Source organism: Ovis aries, chromosome 18 (assembly GCF_016772045.2).
Source record: "Ovis aries strain OAR_USU_Benz2616 breed Rambouillet chromosome 18, ARS-UI_Ramb_v3.0, whole genome shotgun sequence".
Taxonomy (NCBI): Eukaryota; Metazoa; Chordata; class Mammalia; order Artiodactyla; family Bovidae; genus Ovis; species Ovis aries.
In genome coordinates this window covers 981,107-994,419 of record NC_056071.1, presented here as the reverse complement: position 1 = coordinate 994,419, position 13,313 = coordinate 981,107, and the positions used below count along the sequence as shown (strand labels likewise).

Genomic DNA, 13,313 nt, shown 5'->3' with positions numbered 1-13,313 from the left:
ATTGGAAAAGACCCTGATGCTGGAAAAGACCCTGATGCTGGAAAAGACTGAAGGCAGGAGGAAAGGTGTATGACAGAGGATGAAGTAATTGGATGGCATCACCAAGTCGATGGACATGAGTTCGTGTACTCTCTGGGAGTTGGTGATGGACAGAGAGACCTGTCATGGTGCAGTCCACAGAGCTGCAAAGAGTCGAACACAGCTGAATGACTGAACTGAGCTTATAAGAAACTCCATTCAAAAAACAGTAGAATGCAAGTTCTTTCATGAAATCCAGGACTGATCACATGCTAGGCAACAGTGTCAGCAAATTTAAAAGAATAGGAATCATATCAAGCATTTTTTCAAACCAGAGAAATGTGAAACTAGAAGTTAACTTCAGGAATAAAAATGAGAAAAGCACAAATGTGTGGAAACTTAACAACATACTACTAAAAATCAAAGAGTTAAAGAAAGAGTTGTTAAGAAATCAAAATGGAAATCAGGTGCACTGTGATGACCCAGAGGGATGGGATGGGGAGGGAGGTGGGAGGGAGGTTCACAATAGGAAACACATGTACACCTGTGGCAGATTCATGTCAATATATAGCAAAAACACTACAATATTGTAAAATAATTAGCCTCCAATTAAAATAAATAAATTTATATTAAAATTAAAAAATAAAAATAAAATGACATAAAATTTTTGTATCTATGTGAGATGATGGATGTTCACAAAACTTACTATGATAATCATTTCATGATGCAACTCAAATCATGATGCTGTATGGGGAAAGAAGCTAAAAACAGTCAATATATGTGTATGTATAACTGATGCACTTTGCTGTACAGCAGAAATTAATGCAACATTGTAAATCAACTAGATTCCAATAAAAATTTTTTAATCTCCCAAAAAGAAAAAAATGGAAATCAGAAAATAACTCAAAACCAATAAAAATGAGAACACAACTTCCCTAAATCCATGAAATGTAGCAAAAGCATCCCTAAGACACATTTACAGGAATACAAGCCTACTTCAAGGAACAATAAAGTCTCAAATAATCAACCTAATTTACCACAAAGTGTGTTAGAAAAAGAAGAAGAAACAGAGGCTAAAGTCAATAGAAGGAAGGAAATAAAAAGGATTAGGGAGGACATAAATAAAGATTGCAGTAGAAATATGAAATGAAACCAAGAGATAGTTTTTTTAAAAGATAAACAAAATTTATAAATCTTTAGCCAGGCCTATCAAGATTAAAATAAAGAAGTCTGTTGTTTTTCCTTTTACTAATACTAAAATATCAGAAATAGAAAGCAAAGATTCATCCTCATTGAAAATCATATAAAAATAAAAAATTACCTCAGAATAATTGAAACAAGGAAGTGAAAGGCCTATACTCTGGAAACTAGAAAATATTGATGCAGAAAACTAAAGATGATTCAAATAAATGGAAAATATCAAGTGTTCATGGTTAAGAAAATGTATATATTGTTAAAATGTCCAAATCTCTCAAAGGAATCTACAGATTTAATGCAATCTCTGTCAAATTACCCACGAAATTTTCCACAGAAGTAGAACAAATAATCCAAAGTTTATATTGAACCACAGAAGACCCCAAAGTGCCATACAATCTTAAGAAAAAGAACAAAGCCAGAAGTATCAGTCTCCCTGACTTCAGACTATACTACAATGCTACAATAGTTAAACAGCATTGTATTGGGAAAAAGCAGACACATAGATCAATGGAGCAGAATAGAGTCCAGAAATAAGCCCACACAGTTCTTTAAAAACATTGACCAAGAATATAAAATGGAGAAAAGACAGTCTCTTCAATAAGTGTTTAGGGGAAAACTGGATAATTACATGTAAAGGAAAAAAAAATCAGAACATTTTCTAATATCAGGTATAAAAGCAAACTAAAAATGGATTACATAGCTAAATCTAAGGCCTTAAATCATAAAACTCTGGGAATATAACACATACAGAACATTCTTTGATATTATTCATGGCAATAAATTTTTGGAATTTAAAAAAATCTCAACATAAAAGACACAATAGAAAATGTCAATGAATGGGACCTAATTAAATTTAACAGATTTTGTACAGCAAAGGAAACCATCATGGTAAGAAAAAGACAAGTTGAATGGGGAAAAAAAAAAGTTTGCAAATGATATGACTAACAAGTGGTTAATATCCAAAATATACAAAAGAGCTCGAACAACTCAATATCAAAAACAAACAAAAAACCTGGGCAGAAGATATGGTCATATCACAAAATAAGATATACAGATGCATTGAGGGAGGTGGGAGAGGGGTTTGGGGGCAGGGAACATACATATGAAAACTGGTCAACCACTTGTAAAAGAATGACACTAGAACACTTCCTAACACCATACACACAAAAAAAGTCAAAATGGATTAAAGATCTAAACGTAAGACCAGAAACTATAAAACTCCTAGAGGAGAACATAGGCCAAACACTCTCCGACGTAAATCACAGCAGGATCCTCTATGACCCACCTCCGAGAATACTGGAAATAAAAGCGAATATAAACAAATGGGATCTAATTAAAATTAAAACCTTCTGCACAACAAAGGAAACTATAAGCAAGGTGAAAAGACAGTCTTCGGAATGGGAGAAAATAATAGCAAATGAAGCAACTGACAAACAACCAATCTCAAAAATATACAAGCAACTTATGCAGCTCAATTCCAGAAAAACAAAAGACCCAATCAAAAAATGGGCCAAAGAACTAAACAGACATTTCTCCAAAGAAGACATACGGATGGCTAACAAACACATAGAAAGAGGCTCAACATCACTCATTATCAGAGAAATGCAAATCAAGACTAAAATGAGGTACCATTTCACACCAGTCCGAATGGCTGCAATCCAAAAGTCTACAAGTAATAAACGCTGGAGAGGGTGTGGAGAAAAGAGAACCTTCTTACACTGTTGGTGGGAATGCAAACTAGTACAGCCACTATGGAGAACAGTGTGGAGATTCCTTCAAAAACTGCAAATAGAACTGCCATATGACCCAGCAATCCCACTGCTGGGCACACACACCGAGGAGACCAGAATTGAAAGAGACACGTGTACCCCAGTACCACTTTAAATTCTTTCCCCCTACCCTCCATCACTGGCTCCCAATGGGCTAAGTACAAAATAACTAGCCATTTGTAACTGAAGATATTAAGATAAAGAATGATTGGAAAAATAATTGGATATTTTAATCACTCATTAGGGTTTGGAGGCATCCAGACTAGATATCTCCTCCATCACTGTTTTAAAATATGGGCTACAGTCTCCACCAAATTGCGTGGCATGGTAAGGGAAATCTTAACAATTTTCCCACAAATATTTTTGGACAGTTAATTCTAACTTCGGAGAAGGCAGTGGCACCCGACTCCAGTACTCTTGCCTGGAAAATCCCATGGATGGAGGAGCTTGGTAGGCTGCAGCCCTGGGATCGCGGGGAGTCAGACACGACTGAGCAATTTCACTTTCACTTTTCACTTTCATGCATTGGAGAAGGAAATGGCAACTCACTCCAGTGTTCTTGCCTGGAGAATCCCAGGGACGGGGGAGCCTGGTGGGCTGCGCTCTATGGGGTTGCACAGAGTCGGACACGACTGAAGCGACTTAGCAGCAGCAGCAGCAATTCTAACTTGCCCATTTTCCAGAAACACAATTCAGTTAAAAATATAAACAGGTGATAAACTTGTGAGATTGTTTTACTGGGTCAGAGCTACGATTTTAGACTAAAGCTATAAGATTTCATTTTGCAGTTGTGTGAGTTCTTATGCATGTTTTTACACGCTGTATATATGATATGGATATAGGGCATTTTATATCTCTGAGTGATCAGTTCAGTTCAGTTCAGTCTATCAGTCATGTCCGACTCTGCGACCCCATGAATCACAGCACGCCAGGCCTCCCTGTCCATTACCAACTCCCGGAATTCACTCAGACTCATGTCCATCGAGTCAGTGATGCCATCCAGGCATCTCATCCTCTGTCGTCCCCTTCTCCTCCTGCCCCCAATCCCTCCCAGCATCAAAGTCTTTTCCAATGAGTCAACTCTTCGCATGAGGTGGCCAAAGTACTGGAGTTTCAGCTTTAGCATCATTCCTTCCAAAGAAATCCCAGGGTTGATCTCCTTCAAAATGAACTGGTTGGATCTCCTTGAAGTCCAAGGGACTCTCAAGAGTCTTCTCCAGCACCACAGTTCAAAAGCATCAATTCTTCGGCACTCAGCTTTCTTCACAGTCCAACTCTCACATCCATACATGACCACAGGAAAAACCATAGCCTTGACTATATGGACCTTAGGGGGCAAAGTAATGTCTCTGCTTTTGAATATGCTATCTAGGTTGGTCATAACTTTTCTTCCAAGGAGTAAGCGTCTTTTAATTTCACGGCTGCAGTCACCATCTGCAGTGATTTTGGAGCCCCCCCAAATAAAATCTGACACTGTTTCCACTGTTTCCCATCTATTTCCCATGAAGTGATGGGATCGGATGCCATGATCCTCGTTTTCTGAATGTTGAGCTTTAAGCCAGCTTTTTCACTCTCAAAATCCCTTAAATGATATCTAATCTAATTGATTTTCATATAAATGAGCATTTCAATGATATTTCTACAACTTTCAGAAACAGAGAAATAAATCCATTTATTAAAATCCCCTTTAACTGGGATATCTTTGATTCATAAAGTTTTTTAAAAAAATATTGGTAAAATTAAAGCAATCATAACTTCAGAGTTTTCAGCATTAAATATGATGAACAAATGTATTTTTTTCTGTCTAGGTATAGTATTTAATTTTATGTTAATTCTACCAGATGTATGAGATTATAAAGCTATACAACTAAAATATGGAAAAATGTTCATTAAAATGAGTTGCTTCAATGCATATCAAGAATAATAGTAAAATAAAAAGAAAAAAGAGGAAAAAAGAAACAACCATTTATTTAACATTTTAGGTTCTTTGTTTCTGGGTATTTTGGAAAACTTACATAATATGTAAATAAGAAAATAATTTAGGATGATGGATACAATTCTTTATTTCAAAATTTTGTGATCAATTGGAGCATAGCATAATTATTAAGAACAAGGAAATTCAATAGATATAAGTGGTATGAAAGTTTCTAAACTAACTTTTCATCAATTATTATACTTTATCATATGTCTAATTAAAAATAGGTCCAAAAACCTATTTGTTATGTTGAAACTTTAAAGTTAAGTTGAAGAATGTTTCTGAGAAAGGATATTGTATGAAATTCATACAAATTGGTCCATACTTGCTGTTTGTTTTTTATGTTAAAATGTTGTACACCACAGAAATGAACAATTGTCCTTCTTAAACAAACTCGCATCAGACATAAACATAAGCAGTTTAATTTCTGCACACATACTGTTTTACATTGTTCCCCGAAGGTGTTTAAAAACCACAATGAGGTACTACTTCACACCAGTCAGAATGTCTGCGATCCAAAAATCTGCAAGCAATAAATGCTGGAGAGGGTGTGGAGAAAAGGGAACCCTCCTACACTGTTGGTGGGAATGCAAACTAGTACAGCCACTATGGAGAACAGTGTGGAGATTCCTTAAAAAATTGCAAATAGAACTACCTTATGACCCAGCAATCCCACTGCTGGGCATACACACCGAGGAAACCAGAATTGAAAGAGACACATGTACCCCAATGTTCATCACAGCACTGTTTATAATAGCCAGGACATGGAAACAACCTAGATGTCCATCAGCAGATGAATGGATAAGAAAGCTGTGGTACTTATACACAAAGGAGTATTACTCAGCTGTAAAAAAGAATTCATTTGAATCAGTTCTGATGAGATGGATGAAACTGGAGCCGATTATACAGAGTGAAGTAAGCCAGAAAGAAAAACACCAATACAGTATACTAACACATATATATGGAATTTAGGAAGATGGCAATGACGACCCTGTATACAAGACAGGAAAAAAGACACAGATGTGTATAATGGACTTTTGGACTCAGAGGGAGAGGGAGAGGGTGGGATGATTTGGGAGAATGGCATTCTAACATGTATACTATCATGTAAGAATTAAATCGCCAGTCTATGTCTGACGTAGGATACAGCATGCTTGGGGCTGGTGCATGGGGATGACCCAGAGAGATGTTATGGGGAGGGAGGTGGGAGGGGGGTTCATGTTTGGGAACGCATGTAAGAATTAAAGATTTTAAGATTTAAAAAATAAAAAACTAAAAAAAATAAATAAAATCAGCAGTAGACAGGAATGCCTATGTATGTAAAGAATCAAAGTGCAACGAGATGAAGTTATATGCCAACAAATTCATCTCAATTTGTTTCTGGTTGAACTTTGGTTACCCTAAAGAGAAAGAACAAATTGTTCCAATGGAAAAAATACAATCTTCCCTTTTGGATTTCATCTTGGACATTTTGCCAGTCAATGCAAAAGCTGGAATTCTAGTTTCTTCCAGTATCTGCCTGTTGTTGTTGTTGTTCAGTCACCAAGTCATGCCCAAGTCTTCCCAACCTCATGAGCCGCTGCACACCAGGATTCCTGTACTTCACTGTCTCTCAGAGTATGCTCAAACTCATGTCCATTGAGTCATTGATACCATCCAATCATTTCATCCTCTGTCACCCTCTTTTCCTTCTGCCTTCAATCTTTCCCAGAATCACGGTCTTCTCCAGTGAGTCAGCTGTTTGCATCAGGTGGCCAAAGTACTAGCACTTCAGCTTCAGCATCCAAAGAGTATTCGGGGGTTGAGTTCCTTTAAGATTGACTGGTTTGATCTCTTTGCTTTCCAAGGGACTCTCAAGAGTCTTCTTCAGTGCTACAGTTCAAAAGCATCAACTCTTCAGTACTCAGTCTTCTTTATGGTCCAACTTACAGATCCATACATGACTACTGGAAAAGACACAGCTTTGACTATATGAACCTTTGCTGGCAAAGAGATGTCTGCTTTTTAATACACTGTCTAGGTTTGTCATGGCTTTTCTTCCAAGGAGCAAGTATTTTTTATTTTCTTGGCTGCAGTCACTGTTCACAGTAATTTTGGAGGCCAAGAAAATAAAATCTGTTACTATTTCCACTTCTTCCCCATTTATTTGCCATGAAGTGATGGGACCAGATGCCATGATTTCATTTTTAGAATGCTGAGTTTTGAACCACCTTTTTCACTCTCCCCTTTCATGTTCATCTAGAAGCTCTTCAGTTCAAAGCATCAACTCTTTGGCTCTTTACCTTCTTTATGGTCCAGTTCTCACATCCATGCATGATTACTGAAAAGACTATAGCCTTAATTATATGAACATTTGTCAGCAAAGTGATGTCTTTGCTTTTTAAGACACTGTCTAGGTTTGTGATAAGTTTCCTGGCAATAAATAATCATCTTCTAATTTCATAAATGCAGTCCCATCTGCAGTGACTTTAGAGCCTCAAAAGAGGAAACCTGTCACTGTTTCCACCCTTTTCACTTCTATTCGCTATGAAGTGATGGGATCAGATGCCATGATCTTCATTTTTTCAATACTGAGTTTTAAACTGTCTTTTTCACTCTCTTCCTTCAACCTTATCAAGAGGTTCTCTACATCCTCTTCACTTTCTGCCAATATAGTGATATCATCAGCATATTTGAGATTACTGATATTTCTACTAGCAATCTTGATTCCAGCTTGTAACTCATCCAGCCTGGCATTTCCCATGATGTGCTCTGAGTGTAAGTTAAATAAACAGGGTGACAATAAACTCCTTTCTCAATCCTGAACAAGTCAGTTTCTCCAGGATTCTAACTTTTGCTTCTTGACCCACATATAGGTTTCTCAGGAGACAGGTAAGATGGTCTGGTATTCCCATATCTTTAAGAGTTTTCCACAGTTCGTTATGATTCATACAGGTAAAGTCTTTTGCATAGTCAATGAAACAGAGGTAGATATTATTCTGGAATTCCCTTGCTTTTTCTATGATCCAGTGAATGTTGGCAATTTGATCTCCAGCCTTTTCTAAACCCAGATTGATCACCTGGAAGTTCTCAGTTCACATATGCTGAAGTCTAGCTTAGAGGACTTTGAGCATAACTAGCATGTGCTGCTGCCGCTGCTGCTAAGCCGCTTCAGTCGTGTCCGACTCTGTGTGACCCCATAGATGGCAGCTCACCAGGCTTCCCCGTCCTTGGGATTCTCCAGGCAAGAACACTGGAGTGGGTTGCCATTTCCTTCTCCAATGCATGAAAGTGAAAAGTGAAAGTGAAGTCTCTCAGTCGTGTCCGACTCCCCGCGATCCCAGGGCTGCAGGCTATCAAGCTCCTCCATCCATGGGATTTTCCAGGCAAGAGTACTGGAGTGGGGTGCCATTGCCTTCTCTGAACTAGCATGTGAAATGAGGGCAATTCTCCAGTGGTTTGAGCATTCTTCAGTACTGCCCTTCTTGGGAACTGGGAATGGGATTGACCTTTCCTAGTCCTGTGGCCACTGCTGGGTTTTCCAAATTTGCTGACATATTGATGCAGAACTTTAATAGCATCATCTTTTAGGATTTGAAATAGCTCTGCTGGAATTTCATCGCCTCCACTAGCTTTAATGGCAGCAGTGTTTCCTAAGGCCCACTTGATTTCACACTCCAGGATGTCTGGCTCTGGATGAGTGACAACACCATCACGGTTATCTAGGTCATTAAGATTTTTTTTTTAAATGTACAGTTCTATCTATTCTTTCCATCTCTTCTTGATCTCTTCTGCTTCTATTATGTCTTTACCATTTCTGTCGTTTATTTTCCCCCTCTTTGGATGAAATGTTCCTTTGATATTTCCAATTTTCTTAAAGTGATTTTGAGCATTATCCTTCCTATTGTTATCCTCTATTTCTTTGCATTGTTCATTGAAGAAGGCCTTCTTGTCTTTCTTTGCTATTCTCTGGAACTCTGCGTTTAGTTGGGTGTATCTTTCTTTTTCTCCCTTTCTTTTCACTTTTCTTCTTTCCTCAGCTATTTGTGAAGCCTTCTCTAACAACCACTTTTCCTTCTTGCTTTTTTTGTTCTTTGGGATGATTTTGTTCACTGTTGCCTGTACAATATTAGAGACCTCTCTCCATAGTTCTTCAGGCACTATGTTTACAAAATCCAATCCCTAGAATCTATTCATCACATTCACTGTATATTCATAGGAGATTTGATTTAAGTAATACCTGAATTGCCTAGTGGTTTTCCCCACTGACTTTTCTTTATGCCTGAATTTTGCCAGGAGGAGCTGATGATCTGAGACACAGTCAGTTCCAGGTCTCGCTTTTGCTGATTGTATACGGCTTCTCCATCTTTGGCTACAAAGAATGTGATCAATCTGATTTCAGTATTGAACATTTGGTGATGTCCATGTGTAAAGTCGTCTCTTGGGTTGTCGAAAAAAGTGTTTGCTATGACCAGTGTGTTTTCTTGGCAGAATTCTGTTAGCCTTTGCCATACAAATGAAGTATGGCAAGTACTCCAAGGCCAAATTTGCCTGTTTCTCCAGGTATCTCTTGACTTCCTACTTTTACATTCCAATCTGCCTATAACTCTTCAATTAATGTTTACAATTTTTCTCCCATCTGACTTGAAATCCTAGAGAACTGGAACTTCCCTTTTCCTGAATCTCTGTAAGTTGAAGTTTCAGGCCTAGCTATAAACCTCAAGTAAATCACCACAAATGATCTTGTATGGGCAAACTTCATGTCTATTGCTATGTGTGTCACATAGAAAATTCAACAGAAAATAAAAGCCATCACTGTCGGCAGCCAAACTACAAATGAGGAACTTCACTGGATGACCATTGCTGTCTCTACTCATCACTTGAATATGCTTTGAGGGCAACATCAGGAATTCTTCTCAATAGGCTTCCTTATGGAATCAGAAAATGGGGTTTTATACTAATATTTGTTTTCTGTAATTTTCATAGGAACCCACTTCATTCAGTGTTTTGTGGCCAGCATCTTAAAACATATCTATTATGAAATATCAACAGATAATTTAGCAGGTCTTTAATGAACAAAGGTGACTGAGAAGAAACAAACTATATATGTTTTAAGGGAAGAAGAATGTCTCTTCATTCTTTTGAACAAAGAATGGATGGATATCAGAATTGGTCCTGGTTCTATCCTGAGGGCTCTTTTACCCAATTCCAATAGTTCTGAATAACTGTTTTTTTAAAAAATCATTTTAACAATTGTGTAACTATAGGTTCTCTGCAACAGTAGTCACAATCAATCACCCTAGGCAGCACCCAAACTCCCTGCTGTTCATATTGATTCATAGGCAGTAGGAGCCCAGTGTGACTAGGTGACGGTCTTAACATCCATCTGGGGGAATTACTGTTTTGTCTCCTAGGGGAAGCAGACTTTCCTCTGTATCTAAGACTTCAAGGTCAACAGAGCATAAAGATAAGGGAACAAGAGGCAAAAACAATACCTTTCGCTTTCCACCTCTTGGGTTTTAGATGCATGAATCCTGGATAGAAGAAAACAACACCATATTGGATGCTGATTCAGAATATGCACAGCCTACTGGAAAATCTTGTTAAAACCCTGAAACAAATGTACTCTCATCTGGTTCTGTAAATGAGCCTTCTAAAGTTCCTTCTACCATTCTATCAAACAAGCTGCTTCAGATGGTGGGAAATGTGATATTACCAGTGAATGTAAAGTGCATGGGTCCATTATGACACTTCTTTTGTGATGAAGTGAGCTCACTTATTAGAAACAATGTTGTGCAATATGCCATAATAGTGGGAGAGACATTCTTTAAGTCCATGAATGACTTTTTTGGCAGTAGCTTTACAAACAGGTAAGGCGAATGTGCAACAAGTTTAATGTCTATTCCAGTAAGGGGGAAAAAAAAAAAGCTGCAGTTTCCTTGAAAGAGGGACCCATTTTAATAATCATGGTATACAGAAACTGGTTTATTTTATATCAGTGCACACCTTTGTCTACCAGTGCTCTGCCTACTACTGGAAAGAGTGCACACCTTTGTCTACCAGTGTTCTGCTTACTACTGGAAAGAGTCCTTATCATCTTTAAATCTAATAAGATTAGAGAGTAGATCCCAGAAAACCCAGAAACAATCAGAAAATCATCCTTAAAATTCACAAGGTTCCTTAGGGACCACTCTTGGAACCAAAATCTATATTTGCCAGAATTCTCCAGCAAACTCGAACCAATAGGAGATGATGATAATAATAGACAGAGAGACAGATCTAAGAGGGTATTTATCATAAGAATTATCTCAGGTATTTATTAAGGCTGAGTAACCCTCCAATTTTCCATCTACATGTTGGAGAACCAGGAAGGCCTATGGAATAATTTAGCAAAATATATAGGCCTAAGAAGGAGGGGAGTTGATAGTGTAATTCCTACTTCCAAATCAAAGACCTCAGAAGCAGTGAGCAGCTGGTATAATTTCCAGAGTCTAAAGGCACAAACCAGAAACACATGTCCAAGTGCAGGAAAAACTGGATGCCTTAGCTCTAACAGAGGAGAGAAAATACATCTCTCTCTCTCTCTCTCTCTCTCTCTCTTTTTTTTGTTCCATTGATCACCTCCATCTTGACTGGGTAAAGCCTGCTCTCACTGAAGAGAGTGAATGTCTTTACAAAGAATACTGAACAAAGGCTACTATCCACAGAAACACTTACAGACATACTCAGAAATGCTTTTACCACATACCTTACTTTCTTAGCCCAATCAAGTTAACTATCACAAATCCACCCATTCCCAACTTGACAATATACTCAATGTCTTCAACTATACTTAATTCATCAAATAAAGACAGCAATGACGTCATGATTCTGCATAACAAGATAAAACATCCTATGTATAACCAAAAACAGTCACCTCTTCCCAAGAAGAGGAAGTAAGTCCTTAAATGACACTTACTGTTCTCCATGATATAGCATAAAAACAGTATGTCACAAAATTAACAATGCTTAAATACTATGATATAATGTTAGAACATCTCATGTTGAATGATAAAGGAATATTGAAGATGGAAAACAAATATATATATATTTAATAAATGTAAGTGTGCATGCGTGTTAAATTTCTTCAGTTGTGTCCAACTCTTTGTCACCCTATGGACTGTAACCTACAAGGCTTCTCTGTCCATAGGATTCTCCAGGCAAGAATACTGGACTGGGTTGCTATGCCCTTCTCCAGGAGATCTTCACCACCCAGGGATCTAAGCCACATCTCTTCCATCTCCTGCATTGGCAGGTGGGTTCTTTACCACTATTGCCACCATATATACACACACAGGTGTCTTAACACAATAAGGAAGAAATATTTATGATAATTATAATCCTCCTTTCAGTAACAAGTACTAGATCAAAGCCAATATTTACACTACCTCTTCTACTGTAATTTATGTATTCCCTTTGTCTCAGTAAGCACCTGAATTACTCTTTATCTGAAGGTGACCCAAATTTCATTCCTAAAAGCTTTGCGTCACTACTAGCCCTGCTTATATTGAGTTTTTTTCTTTAATTATTGACCTTAATCACAAGATGTGGTAACACTTAGAAAAATCTTAAGGGATATGATGAGCTCCAGACATATTACTCCTAACTTCCATTGCTGAGTAGTTGTCCACTTTTGACTTGATAGTGACACAGGTTCTTTGCTTCAACAGACTATAGTATTCTCTTCACACAGTCCCCACCACTTTTTTCTTTTAATATAAACATTTAAGAAACACTATCTGACATCAGGGGCAGAAGCCAGGAGGACCGCATGCCCGAGGGGCGGCGGCCAAGAGGAGTTACCCCACATTTGAGGTCAGGTGCAGCGGCTGAGAGTGCCAGGCTGTGACGGTGCAGGAGCAGCCGAGAGGAGCTACCCCACTCCTGAGGTCAGGGGCTGTGGTCGGGAGGCGCTACCCCATGTCCAAGGTCAGTGGTGGCAGCCGAGAGTGCCAGGCTGCAACAGTGCAGGAACAGCCGAGAGGAGCTACCCCACATCCGAGGCCAGGGGCGGCGGCAAGGAGAAGCTACCCCACGTCCAAGGAGCGGTGGTTGCGCGGGCGCAGAAGGGCCTAGGGGAGCTATCCCATGTTCAAGGTCAGGAGGGGTGGCAGTGAGGAGATATCCCTCGTCCAAGGTAAGGAGCAGTGGCTGCACTTTGCTGGAGCAGCCATGAAGAGATACCCCTGTCCAAGGTAAGAGAAACCCAAGTAAGATAGTAGGTGTTGCAAGAGGGCATCAGAGGGCAGACACACTGATACCATACTCACAGAAAACTAGTCAATCTAATCACACTAGGACCACAGCATTGTCTAACTCAATAAAACTGAGCCATG

The 13,313-nt window shown here is 38.6% G+C and overlaps 1 long non-coding RNA gene across 4 annotated transcripts in view; it reads right to left on the bottom strand.

The window, feature by feature from the left end:
- Positions 1–13,313, bottom strand: part of LOC121817148 (uncharacterized) — a 298,484-nt gene that overhangs the window by 39,217 nt on the left and 245,954 nt on the right. Inside the window, exon 8 of one of the 4 annotated variants that reach the window (XR_009597164.1) lies at positions 4,933–10,472. The exons of the other annotated variants lie outside the window; for them this stretch is intronic. This is a non-coding gene — a long non-coding RNA (uncharacterized LOC121817148). Of the gene's footprint in view, positions 1–4,932; positions 10,473–13,313 lie in introns of those variants that run through there. 4 annotated transcript variants of the gene reach the window in all.